The sequence below is a fragment of the Balaenoptera borealis genome (genome assembly GCF_965194805.1).
Source record: "Balaenoptera borealis genome assembly, chromosome: 16".
NCBI classification, from domain to species: Eukaryota; Metazoa; Chordata; class Mammalia; order Artiodactyla; family Balaenopteridae; genus Balaenoptera; species Balaenoptera borealis.
This window is the reverse complement of record NC_138872.1, coordinates 4,702,612-4,715,686: the sequence shown is the minus strand read 5'-3', so window position 1 is coordinate 4,715,686 and position 13,075 is coordinate 4,702,612.

The following is a 13,075-nucleotide window of genomic DNA, read 5'->3' as shown; positions in this document are numbered from 1 at the left end:
TGCCGTTCCATCTCCCTGAGACACTCTTCCCCAGACCGTGTCTCTGCTCCAGTGTCACCTCCTCCTAGAGGCCTTCCCGGATCATCCTTCATGTGATTCTACTGTCTGCCATGAGGCAGGGACCTTGCGTCTTGCTGGCCACGGCATCCACAGCAACCGGCTCTGTGCCTGGCACACTCTCAGTATCTGTCCCACCCCTGTTCCTGGGGGCTCTGCTACGTTTGTCCTCGGAGGACTTGCTTACAAGGTGCTCTTGGCTGAGTGGGCTTAACCAAGATCATCGTGGGTGGCATTAGTAGATTCCCTCAAAATTTACAACATGATTGAGGGGTTGGGTGTGGGCCCTGGAGCCAGCCGGACCTGAGTTCCATCTTGGCTCTGCCTCTCCATGACCTCAGGAACGCTGGCCCCTAGGACTGTTTGGAGGGTTGTTTGAGATGACTCGTATCAGGCGCTGAGCACAGGTGTAGCACAGCCCCTCCTCCCCGCAAGGAGAAGCATGGTTAGGCAGAGTTTCTTGAAAAATGGTATGCTTTTTCTTCGTGAGCCGAGAGCCTGGGGATGTTTCTTTCCCAGTAGGTCCTTTGGGGGCTACCATATCTTTCCAGCCTCCGTGTGCCTCTCATTTTAAGACCAAGGAGCTGTGAAAAAACTGCTCCCACACATGGGAAACTCAATCATGGGATTTGCATGAAAAGCATCCCAAAGCAGCCTTGTTTAGCATTCAGACATGCATGGCCCCTTCCCACTACCCTTTCCAGGTGTTAAAGATGGCCCATCAGAGCCTCCTGCACTGGAAACAAAGGAGTTGTCTGTTCAGTCACCGTTGCCCATGCCCGGCACTGCTGTCAGGGGCCCCGGGAGCCCTGCTCCAGCCAGGCCAGCCTCTGGGGAAGGAATGCTTCCCCGCCATCTCTCCTGGATGTTGTCCAGGACCCCCCAGCAATCCACCCCCCGACTCAGGAGACAAGCCTATCAACGAGTCTTCATTCTGGGCTGGTGACGGCTCGGCTTCCCAGGTGCGAGGAAATCATCACGCCTGGGGGCCACCTCCTATCACTCTGGATCCATCTGTTGCCTGGAAAGTTCCTCCAGGACCAGGGCCATTGGCCAGGGCTGACACAGGGGGAAGAACAGCCCTCATTTCACACGGAGCTGCACTCTGAGCCCGTAGCCCTGCCACCAGCATGCCAGCTCACGCAGCCTCCGGCTTAGCTTCAAGCCCAAGCGCCTTTGGCAGGGGTGCAGTCAGCCTGCTGGGGCCTCGTGCACTCTCCATGAGCCAAACATGGGGTCCGGGGCCGTCCGCGGCTCTATTCCCACCGTGGGGACTGCCTCTCACTCCCAGGAGGTCCATCATTCACTTACTATTCGTTTATTCTTTCATTCACTCCACAAATGTTTACAAAGCCCTCACTCTGCCCGAGCATAATATAGAAATGCATACGTGGTCCCGCAGCTCTCTGTGGTTCTGAAATGGACATAAGGAAATCCTTGTTTTCCGTCTTTGGGGCTTGCTGTTCTTTCTGCCGGCCCAGCATCGACTTTCCCTTCTTCCACTAACACCACCCTGATTTTCCTTGGGAAGGCCTCCCCACGCCTGCCTCAGCCCTTGTGGGTGAGCCAGGCCAGGCCAGACAGACCCTCCCTCCCCCAGGGATAAAGATTGATTGGTTCTGGGATGAAGAGGCAGGTGACCTAAATCTGGCCAATGAGGCTCAGTTCTGGGACCTTTACTGGAATGACCAATGAGTCCAGAAACGCTGGTCGAGGCCAAAGAATCCATTCATCTTCCATCAATCCAGGAAGGCTTTTTTTTTTTTTTTTTTTAATTTTATAGCTACTTTATTTATTTATTTATTTATTTTTGGCTGTGTTGGGTCTTCGGTTCGTGCGAGGGCTTTCTCCAGTTGCGGCAAGTGGGGGCCACTCTTCATCGCGGTGCGCGGGCCTTTCACTATCGCGGCCTCTCCTGTTGCGGAGCACAGGCTCCAGACGCGCAGGCTCAGTAGTTGTGGCTCACGGGCCCAGCTACTCCGCGGCATGTGGGATCTTCCCAGACCAGGGCTCGAACCCGTGTCCCCTGCATTGGCAGGCAGACTCTCAACCACTGCGCCACCAGGGAAGCCCCAGGAAGGCTTTTTGAAGGTAGAGCTTCAGGTCTTAAATGATGGGAGAGAAGTGAGTGCAGCCAGCCCTCCCACGAGGTGACCAGTCATCTTCCGACCCAAGAGAAGCTGGCTGTGTTCTAAGCCTGTGTATGGCTTGGCTGAAGGATCCGAGTCCTTTCCCAAGCATGTAAGTGGTTCCCTGTTTCCGTCCCCTCTGACCTGCACACCCAGCCCACTTCCTGCTCGCGAACAGGCCATGATCTAAGTGATTTAGTGAGAAGTGAGACCCACTCTCCCAGAGACCCACCCAGAGGAGGTGCTGGTCTTTGTCGGGGACCCAGGGAAGGTACTAATTCTTCTCAGAGGGACTCTGGTGTGCTGAAGGGCCACGCTGGGAGTCGAGTTGGGTTCAAGGTCAAATCCTGCCGCTGGGCAGCATGTGACCTTGGCCAAATGGCTTCCCTCCTCCGGCCTCCGTGGTCTCTAAGTATCTATCTAATAAATTCGTTATTTCTAAATCAATTAGATAGAAATGCTGAGGCCAGGAGTCTTGGAACAGGAGCCAGGGTACGTGGAGCTGACCCATGACCCCTTGGGAAGGTAGCTGCCGTCTGTCGTGTTCTGAGAGGTCCTCCCTCTGCTGAAAGGGGCCCCAACTCCCCGACACCATTTCTCCCCTTTCGTTTTTCTTCTGTTCCAGGAAGAACAGGGTAGGAAATTCTGTCAAAAAAAGGCAGAAGGGCTCTGCGTTGCTAATGGCATCCCGGGGAAATGAAACGTAAAACCGTGTGAGTTATTCAGCTTCACATAATGCTTTTCTCGGGGGCCTGGAAAGAAGCCCTTAGCAGGAGGAAGTCTGATTTCCTTGGAAAGATGGAATTCTGGTGAGACCAGCAGGGAGCCGGGCCCTCCCAGCACAGATGCAGGGTGGAAAGATCTGCAAGTCAGCCCGAGGCAAAGACCAAGACATGAAATTTCTCTCCCTCCCTCTCTGACACACACGCATGCACACACACAGCAAGACCATGGTTTATCCCCACTTTTCAAAGGAAAAGCTGTGTGTGGCCTCTCACGTGGCCGACTTTGAAAGATACCTTGACTCCAGGATGCTTCTAGAATAAAATCCAAACGCCCGACTTCCAAGGCCAACGAGGCCCTCGGCTCCGACCTCACCCCTCACGCTCTCCCCTCCTTCACGACCCGCCAGCCTGTCGGCTCCTTCCTGCTCCGCAAAGGCTCTGGCTTGGCCCACCTCGGAGCCCTTGACCTCGACCTTCAGTCTGAGCCTCTACGACTGGCCTTCCCCGCTGTCCTTCAGGTCAAGGTCGCTTGTTCTGAGAGGCCTTCCCTGAAACATCCCTGGTCTAAAGCAGGCCACTTTTTTTTTAGTTTTCTGCTGGCAAATCCTTACTTTCTGAGATCGTATTATTTATTTGTTGTTTATTTTCTGATTCTTCCTCCTGGCAAGGGAACTGTCGGAGGACAGGCGGCACACTGGTTTGTCCATCCTGTGTCCCAAGTCAGGAACGATGCCTCCAGAAACTTGCAAGAATCTCCTTGTGGCCCATCCTGACTACAAACATGGAAGAAAGGGGATTCTAGGAAATGTCGTTCAGCCTGGCCAAATGCTGTGGTCTGAATGCTTGTATCCCCCCACTGCCCCCCGAAACTCCTGTGTTGAAATCCTAACCCCCAAGGTGATGGTATTAGGAGGTGGGGCCTTTGGGAGATGACTGGGTCACGAGGGTGGGGCCCTCATGAATGGGATTAGTGCTCTTATAAAGGAGGACCCGCCGAGCTCCCTCACCCCCTTCCACCGGGTGAGGAGACACCAGTTATTCGCCAGGAAGAGGGCCCTCACCAGTGGTCGACCCTGCTGGCACCTTGATCTTGGATCTTCCCAGCCTCCAGGACAGTAAGAAGTAAACTTCTGTTGTTTATAAGCCACCCAGTCTGTGGCATTTTGTTCTAGCAGCCTGTCTGGACTGAATCGGGCAACCGAGACACCAAGTTAGCATACTGGAGAGTCACCCTGAATCAGTATTGACTGATGGGAGTGAGTGAGTGGTTTTGGATTAAGGTGTGAACTCCTTAGGCTGGAACATCATTCTCATTATGGTGCATCTTCTACCTGCCCATCTTCCTCCCAACCATCTTTAAGGGTCTAGGAACACCCAGGCCCGTTTGAGCGTCCCGTCCCCCAGAATACAGCTCTTCACCCATCCATTGGCTGGCCCTCAGCACCTTTTAAGATTCAAGCTTCAAGCGATGGCTCCTTTTGGAGTCATTTTACACCAAGGCTGAGTCACAGCCTTCCTCTGTGCTCCCCTGCTGGCTCTCCTCCCTGGAAGCCACCATTATTCCATGTTTCTTGCGTCTCTTTCTAGAAATGTCTAGTCATTTGCCAGCAAAACACATATATAATTTTTCCTCATGTGAAAGAGAGCATACAGTATTTTTTTTCTGGATCTTGCTTTTTTTTTTTTCTCTTAACACTGTATCTTGGAGACCTTTCCAAATCAATATATACTGAACTGCTTTATCCTTTTTAACTGCTCTACAGGATTCCATATGGACGAACCATAACCTATTGCATCAGTGGCTTTTTGCTGGGAATTCAGATTGTCTGCCCGTTTTCACTCTGATAAACAACATTGCAGTGAACATCTTTGTACATGACCATATCATGCTTCTGCCCCTTCCCCACCTGGACAACTTCTGATGCTCTATGAGATTCCCTCTGAGAAGCCCCCATTAATCTTCATTAAGTGAGGCCAGCTGCCCCTCTCTGGCTTCCAGGCAGCTGGTGGGTATGTCCCCTGTAACACTTACTGGAAGATATTTATTGAAGTGTCTGACCTTCCTTGTGTCTGGTTCATCTCTGAACCTCCAGCACAATCCACAGTGCCTGACACAGAGTAGGCACAAGATAAGTGCTTATGAATTGAATGAATGTCACATTTAAACCCCTGACCTTCAGGGGACTCCAAATCTCACTCCTTCTGCATCGTCACCTCCCCAGTGTTTACGGGGCTCAGCGGGGCTCTCTCCTGGTCCCTCGCCCACCTTCTTCTGAGCCCTGCTTCTTCAGCTTCGCCCATGCTGCTTCCCCCTCTCTGGAATGCCCTCCCCTTTCTGAAGCCCTTTCCCATCCTTCAAGGAACGGGTCCTCCTCTGCTTCCTTCATGAGGAAGCTTTCGCTGAAATATCAGTCTCTCCCTTTTCTGAACTGCTGCTGCCTTTATAGTCACTTTGGCATATTTTTTCAAGCTCCAGTGCTCACTAATTGTTTCCCGTCTGTTGGTTTTGTTTCCCCAGCTAGACTGTGAGTTCTTTGAGAGCAGAGCGTCTTACATGACTCCAGCGGCTCCATGATGCCGTGTTCATGGTAGCTGTTCAATACTTCTGTATTGGTAAAGCAATTGGTGGCTTCATTGACTGAGTGGGATCTTAATGCTGATGACTGGAAATGGTGCTTGGAGCACCAAGGAGGTGCTAAACATCTCAGTCCTGGTAACCTTTGAAGTAGGAGATGTGACCCATGTAGAAAAGTCTGTGGGAGCTTGGCTCCTCTACCCCACCCTGCTTAGACTGGGTCGTTGGCAAGAATGAGTCCCAGTTACATCAAGTCATGTCACTCTGTGGTCCCCATGGGCCTGCACACAACTCTCCACTGAATGTTGCAAGTGGCACACGCCCTGCTTCCCCGGCTCCTTGGGGGAAACAGGGCACCTAGAGAGAATTGAATGAGTTTCACCCAGACTCATGCCCAGTCATATTTCCATAGATAATTTGACTCCAGTCTGACTCACTCAGCCTCTATTTCCACCAAAAAGACATGAAGCACACCGTCGATCCCATCAGGGGAGAATAGTTGAGTCACATCTAATAGAGCCAAAGGAAACACTTAACTAGGTTTGTAACTGAACTTTGGAAGCAAAAAAAGAGAAAGAGGGTGGGTACCAGAGACATGTGTTTACCCCCGACAATCCAACCTTGAGGCTCAGATTGGTTTACACTGTGGCTAAGGATGAGCCGGCCTTTCAAAGGAGATCTGCCAATTGGAGATGCAGAATTCAGCTGGATTTTTCTCCCTCTGTCCTCAGTTTATACGAATTTCTTGTTAGTCCCAATACACCTCGAGCCATTTGGGCTTATGGATGCCTCCTGATCACAGGTAGCTGGCCCTAAAGACATCTACCTGGACTTAGCTGGGTCCGGCCTGACCTCATAAACCTCACATCCCAAACCCTGGGCTTTGGTTGTAAAACAAGGATCCATCTTCCCACTGTGATGTGCTGTAACCTGCCTCCTTCCACATCCCCCATCAGCAGTGCTCAAATGTCATTCACCCAGTCACACTCAATGAGCAAGTGCTTCCCCCGGCAGTGCCTGCCCTCCCCATGGCCCCCGACGAGTGGCAAAGGCAGATGTGGAAACAGACCAACACAAGACAGCATGACGTGTCCTCCAGGCCATGAGTGGACGTGGTGCTCTGTGCTCCAAGAAGGGGAAGTGACTGATGTTGCCTGTGGGGCTGGGGACGGGCTCACTGGTGACATTGGAACCTGATCTTGAAAGGCGAGGGAGTTTTCCAGGAGGAGGGGGTGGGAGTGGAGGAAAAAATTCAAGGCAGAAGCTATCAGATGTCAAAAGGCACAGAAATGGTAAACACGGAGGGTGCGGAGAATGTTCCACAAGGCATAGGATTCCCCGTGGGTGTGGCTCGAGAGGCATGGGCACTACAGGCATTTAGGGGCAAAGTGAAGGAGTTCATTTTTTCTCCATATGCAGTAGGATGACAGAGCAGGCATCTAATCAGGAGAGAAGCACGACCAGATTGATCTTTTTGGGAAGGTGATGGTTTAGAGAACATCCTGCATCAGGGACCAGCCTCAGAGGCGTGGAGACAAGGCTGAGAGGCCGCTGTTGTGATTTTCCAGGCAAGAGGGACAAGACCAGTGGAGTGGCCGTGGGCACTGAGGGGTGGAAGGGCCGCCCATACGTAGGAGGAGGAATCTTTTGCATTCTGGTTGTGGATGGTATGTTGACTCAGGCAAGGAGGATCTAGGATGGCAGATAATGCCAAAGGCTCCGCTTAGGGGCTTGGCTGACTGGTGGTGCCACTGATGAAGATCAGGAATCCAGGAGGAGGAGTATACCTAGGAGGGAAGCCAGGGGTTCACTGTGGGACGGGGAGGACCTCCAGGAGGCTCTGTGCGGTTGGACACGGTGGAGTCTGTGGAGAGAACCTCTCGCTAGGTGGTCCCTGAAACCATGGGTAGGTAAAGGGTAAGATAAGAAAAGCAAGAACCAAACATCTGGGGACTGGGCCACAGACAGACTACGAAGGAGTGAGTTTCAAGGAGAGGCAGATGGCCATGTGTGAAGGGCACAGAGTAAGGATTGAAAACTGGCTTGAGGCAGAAACCTGCTGCATTGGAGTACCCAATGTCCCTTTTCTTGGGTCCAACACACTGACTTCAGAAAGGGTGAACTTGCAGTGCATTTTGTTTGGGTGGCTCAGACCCGGCCGCCCTCACCTTCCTGAGTCCAGAAGTGGTCACATGACCTAAGCCCAACCAATCAGATGATCACTACTTTCTGGCCACAGTTTGGTGTTTAGGGTCCAGGGATGAGGATGGGACTAAGGCAGGCCAGTGAGAGTCGGTTCTAGACTTTTGTTGAAGTTATTGAGAAAGAGAAGCGTCCTTTCTACTGCGGTTGCTATGCCATGAGACACCAGGGCTGGGCTTCCAGATATCAATTTGCCACCTCCTGGGGAGAGCTAGCCCGAGCATGAAACCCACGCAGAGGAAGGAAGAGCTGAGAGATAGACTCTTGTGGATTTCCCCTCTGAATCCAGCTCTGCCTAGATTTTTCTTTCCTTTCTTTTTTTTTTTTTTTTTAGTTATTTGGGCCAATACATTTGCTTTTAAGCTGAAACCAATTTGATTTGGGTTCTGTCCCTTGCAGCCCAAGGAGTCTTGACTCTTACAAGGCCACGTGGCTAATGAGAGGCTGCTGGTCACCAGAGTGGCATCTGGAGAAGACTGGGTCCAGGTCTGTACTTGACAACACTCAGAATACCATGGACAGGCCAGTGGTTACCACCATGGGAAAAAAATATATATAGAAATGGCTGTGCCGGCTGTGTCTCAGTACCTGTTAACGTGAAAACACAATGATTTCCTTTATATTTTTCAAGGGTTGAGTCATCCAGATCAGCCCCGGCTTGGCACTTTGACTAATTGATCTTGCCAAGGAAGATGGTTAAGATGGGAAGGTTGATTTATTTGAGGACACATGTGTCAACATCATCCCACGGAAGAAAACAGAGCACAGAAGAAAACAGAATGTATGCTTTGCTGGCATCAGCTGTTACTTAAGAGGTTTCTTTGGGGACCTTGAAGATCAAAAGCCATGAGGTTAGATGTTGTTTCAGTCTTGAAGTTGATCAAACACAGCCACATGGTATGATGGCCCAGGGCCCCAGCAGAGGACGTTCCTCTCCCAATGGCACAGACAAGGTCGGGGTACTATTTTACATGGGGTGATCTGAGACCTGAGTCGTGAGAAGGAGCCAGTCGTGTGAATAGACTAAGTTGGCGGGAGCAGCGAGTTCTAAGGCGGTCTGAGAACTAGTAAGATGGCCAGTGCAGCTGGAGCACAGTGAGGAGGAAGTGGGGAAAGAGGACCAGAGGTCTTGACCTTCTGGTATATGCTGGTCCTTAATATATTTCCTCTCATCTTTCCATCTATCAGTCCAACCATTCGTCTATTCCATAAACATTTATGACATGTAGACAATGGGTGGCACTAAGAATTGAAGGAAGAGTTCACAAAGCAAAAGGGGAAAGACCCACAATCCAGGCAGAGAAAACCACATGAGCCAAGGCCTGGAAAGGGAAGAGCTCACTGTTTGGGGTGGAGGGCTGTTGGGAAGGGTCTTGAATGCCTGGCCTCCCTCCCAGCGGACCCCCCACCATACAGAACACCCATGTGCAGAACGCCAGGAAATGTTGATATGTGAAAAAAATTTGTCAGTGAAATTCATGATTCTGGGATAAATCAGATATAATCTTACGCTATATTCAGCCAAGGGGTAGCAGTGAACAAAGGCTTAAGAAACAGTGGGGGGAGAAGCACTTAAAATGGAGACTATTCCATCAATTAGCTTAATTTTTTTCTGCCAACCAAGAAAAGACCATCATTAGTTACTATTAGTGATGGCCTGGCTTGGAGAACACCTGTTTTCCGCTGAGTGTCGCTGGTGTGGGCCAGAGGGAGCTGTTTCAGAGCCTCAATCAGGCAGTGACATGATGAGAGTCGCGCTTTGGAAAGGTCACCACGGCTGCAGGGTAGAGGATGGATGGAGGGAAAGAGAGAGCGTGTGTTAGGCTGTTGGAGAAACACACATGATGAGAACCAGCATTTGGGCAGAATAGTGGAGGCTGCATTCCTTGAAGGCCAGAGTTTTGCTCTGGTTCAGCCGTTTTAGCAGTGCCTGGCAAGGGCTAGGCAGAGCCACTGCTAGATTTTTTAGAAATGCTTCCTGAATTGAATTGTCTGCTATAAAAACCTAATGGAGTCTGGACAAAACAAAACTTGCCTCTCTCTGGCATCTCTCTGCTCACGAGAGGCATCGTGGCTGAAGGCAGACAGAGCTAGGGAGTTTCCAGAGGTTGGAAACACTCAGGGTTTTGAGGAGCTATTTGGGGAGACAGAACACAAAGCTCCTGTTTCCTAAATCTGGTCAGAATCTGCCTGTTATGTCAAATCTGTGCAAATGAGACATTCATTAGGCTCGGGGGCTCTGCTGCTCATCCTGATAAAAGAGTGACCACCTGTCTTCCAAAAGGCGCTAGGAAGGCCCAAGGTAAAAGGTGTCCATTTGAGACTGTTTAAACCCCTTTTCCACCTGCTTAGACACATCTGGATTCCTAAGCCACAGAATCCGAATTTTGAAATGTATTCAGGGGAGTACCCAGTTCCCACCACCATGACCTACTATTTGGAGTTTGCTGTGAAGCCTTCCAGGGAGAGCCCAGCCTACGTGAGCTTTGTGTCAGCAAGACGGCTCCTGAAATAAAACACGTGGCCGCGTTCGGAACACTTAGTACGCGCTGGCCCCAAATGAGGGCTCCGTGAGCCCTATCTCATCTAAACTTCTTCCCTGAAGGGTGTGGGTCTCGCACTGCTGACCCATTTTGTCTAACCACTGACCTATCTGCACTTGAAAACCTTCTCCTGCCCCTGCCATTGTCTGGCTTCAGCCAGGAAAGTCCATGTTTATGGTTCCCTTCCGCACTGATTAAGATGACAAGAAGACAATGAAACACTTGTCTCCCAAAGTGACTTCTTGGATCCACTGGCAAAATGTTAGAAAGTGGGTACAAAGCCCAAGAAACAGGACACCCAGGCTCTTTGAGCTTGGGGAGTATTACAGAATCCTATCCCAGGCCAAGAATGAGTCACAATGAAAGCTTTTAAAATATAAAACCATCAACCTAGATTTCAATTCCAAGGAAACACATACTTGGCCATGAGGGAATGCTTGAAAAAAAAAAAATCAGTCTTAAGCCACTTGACAGGAAAATAAAACAGCCAAGGAACATTCAAATGTAATGATTTACATCCTCCCTCTCCCCCCAACCCACCTCCCTTCCAGTATGGGTCAGGGCGTACACGGACTGGACACGGTCTCCACCAGTGTGCATGTCCTGGCCTGGGCTTCCATTTCACTTAACACTATTTCACGCACATGATCTTGTGCCTGGACGCAGCCAGGTTATAACTGCACGCTGCCACCTTTGGGTTGCTATGCCAGTCTCATGGATTCTTCATGATTTCCTTGCTCTCGGGCTCTTGGGTTGCTTGAGGTGGCTGTTTGGGGAATACAGGGATTTTTCTTCCATTATTTATGTGGGCAAGTGCCCGTTCATTTCTCTCAAAGAAATGGAAGCTTGATTGATTTCCTAAATGTAAGAACGAGATTGTCCTGCAATAAATATTTAAGACTGACCAGGAAGGGCGACCACCATCTGCTGAAACACAAGCCCAGGAATTACTTTGTTAAGCTTTCCCAGTGAAGGGAATGAATAACCATCCTATGTAATATTTGCTCAGCACCTGATAGTTGACAAAGGTTTTCACTTATCTCATTGGATCTTCACAATAGCCCCGAGAGGTAGACAGGGCACGGATTACATGGATTATTAAAACCCCACATTTTCCCCTTCCTAACCGATAAGGGCTCTAAAGGCTTAAAGTCACTTGAGGGAGGTCAGAGAGTTTGTGGAGGGTATCGCGGGTCTCTAATTCATTCATGCGCATAAAAACAAAACAAAACATTTATCTGGAGCCTAGTCCCAAATAGATGAAATGGCAGAGGGTACAAAGATGAATAAAACACGGTGCCTGCACAGGAAGATCACGTTCTAGTCTGGGGGAGAAAGCCAGAGATAATACATGTCCCCGCTTTGCAAGGTGATGAGTGCTCAAGAGAAAGGAACAGGGTGCGGATCACGTTTCTAATCTGATGTCTTGCCGAACACCGGCTCGGTTGTTATTTACAATATCTGTCCCCCGAAGGGGGGAATAGGGGGCTTAGCCGTGCGCCCCGGGTCAGGTCTCACTGCGGGGATCGCACGCGGTGTGGGGACCGTTCTCTCCCTCTTTCGGCAAACAGGCACATATCCCCCGGGGTGCCGAGCTTGCCGGGGGTCCGCACACAGGCTCCCCGAATTTCCCTCCACGAGATAACCGGGGTCCCTGCCTTTGGAGCAGCGGCTTTCTCCCGCCGCAGCCTCCCGCTCGGAGAGGCAGGCAGCTCGCTGTCCGCGGAGACACGCGGCGGCGAGACGGCTGCGAGGTTTTGTCTCGCCCGAGCATCGCCCACCGCCCGCGAAAGCCCGCGAACGAGCGCCGCTTCCCCGCGCATCTCCCTCTCCCGCCGCCCGGCTCCGGAAACCACAGCCCCTTCCTCGAAACGAACGCGCCAGCCCAGCTCGCTGGCTCTCCCGGTTCTTTTTCTTTTATGCATTTTGATATATCCCTCCCAAAGATATGTTTCACAACAATTTTTAGTTACACGACCGATGCACAGAAACATTCTTCTTTAGGAAAGAAAAATGATATATTTCTATCTAGCGGGTCGCCAGCTTCCCGGCGGATCCCCGGCGGGACTCCGCCGGGCGCCCCGCGGGTGCAGCTGAGAGCCGCGCGCGGGTCTCCGCGCCGCCCGGGCGGCCGCCCTTTGTGAGCGCCGACACCGGCTTTGTGTTTCCCGTTTTGCTTTCCTTCTTTTTTGCAAACCCGGAGCTTAGCACGCGGGAAACGCTCGGAAAATACACACGTGTGTGTAAAGTTTGTTTAATGCAGGACCAATTGCGGGGATGGGGGCCGTTCCCGAGTGCCGGGGCGATTTTCCTTTGTTAAGACCTCAGTCGCGAGTGCGGCACGGCGGCCCCGGCTCGCCCGGGGAGGGGAAGCCCGCACAGCCCCGGCCCCGGCCCCGGCCCCGGGGGAGGCGCGGCCGCCTGGCTCCGCGACCCCGACCCGCTCGGGCCCGCGCGCCCGGCCCAGGCCGTTTCTGGCTCGGGCTTCGGCCTCGGGGCGCCCGGGGGGTGACCTCGTGCCGCCGGTGGCGTGGCCTCGTGCGGCCCGTGGTGTGGCCCCGGGCCGGACACCTCGCGGGGCGACCGCCTAGTCCCTGCTCGCGCGCTCGGGCTCGGGCGGCTCCATCCCAACGCGCCCCGGCGGAGCCCCTGCCTGAATCCCGGCCACCCAGGTCCCCAACCTCCAGCCGCGGTCGCGAGGAGCTCCCCGACCGGACTCCAGCGCCGGAAAGCGGGCCGGGGGCGCGGGGCCAGGCTTGGCACGCCGGCGCGCGGGCCCACTAGGCAGGGAAAAGTTGCTGGGGGCGGGGGGGACTGTCAAAGTTTCGGGGAACTTTTCCACTT